Source organism: Tenrec ecaudatus, chromosome X (genome assembly GCF_050624435.1).
Source record: "Tenrec ecaudatus isolate mTenEca1 chromosome X, mTenEca1.hap1, whole genome shotgun sequence".
Classification (NCBI taxonomy): Eukaryota; Metazoa; Chordata; class Mammalia; order Afrosoricida; family Tenrecidae; genus Tenrec; species Tenrec ecaudatus.
The window spans coordinates 25,766,946-25,767,775 of NC_134548.1; the positions used below are offsets into that span (position 1 = coordinate 25,766,946).

Consider the following 830-nt stretch of genomic DNA (forward strand, 5'->3'; position numbering starts at 1 on the left):
CTGAAATTGCTAGAACTGCCCATAGGATTTTCTAAGCCGTAGTGTTAAATGTGTGTGTGTGTGTGTGTGTACGTGTGTGTGTAGTTAATTAAGAGGGAGGCTTACATTTCTGACTATTAGTTTAACACTTTAAGCTATTTGTCAAATCCCCTACCTCCCCCCACCTCACCCCTTTGAGTTGACCCTAACCTCTCTCCTTTGAATTCTCATCTATTGTGGATTACCAACCCCTTCACCCAAATACCTGCCAACCCTCTAGTCATCTTCCCTTTTTGTTCTCCCTTACTTGGTAACCTCTGAAGTCTATTCCATTGGCCTAAAAGTCTGTGTCTTGGGTAAAAAAAAATATGGAGCACTTCACTAATTTAAATGTCCTCTTTGTGCAGGGGCCATGCTAATCTTCTCTCTATCGTTCGGTTGTGATATATGTGCTGCCCAAAGTTAGCACTAGGTGGCAACATTTAATGGAGCAGATTGTCAGGCTTTTCTTGTTCAATACAGTGGGGTGGGTTTGAACCATCAACCTTTTAGATAGCAGCTAGCACATAACCATTGTGCAATCGGGCTTTCTTATAATCATATACCGTTATATAGGCATTTGCTTCCCCCACGATGGCACCAGACAACCTATTTATAATAGAGTGATATTGTTCTAAAAGGGAGAGCATCCTTTCGGCAGAGTCTTAGCAATATCTCATCCTGCAATGGTTTCAGACAGGGAGGGCATTGATTAAGATTGGGCAAAAGTCATGATGAAATAATTTAGGGCTAATGGATACAGTGAGGTAGCAAAGTTCATAACTCATTTTTATAAGTAAATTTTTATTTGT

General features: G+C 40.5%; 1 non-coding gene across 1 annotated transcript; it reads right to left on the bottom strand.

The window, feature by feature from the left end:
* Window positions 1-341: 341 nt before the first annotated feature.
* Window positions 342-448, bottom strand: LOC142435231 (U6 spliceosomal RNA). The gene has a single exon (XR_012781334.1). It is a non-coding gene; the product is annotated as a U6 spliceosomal RNA (small nuclear RNA).
* Window positions 449-830: the final 382 nt, after the last annotated feature.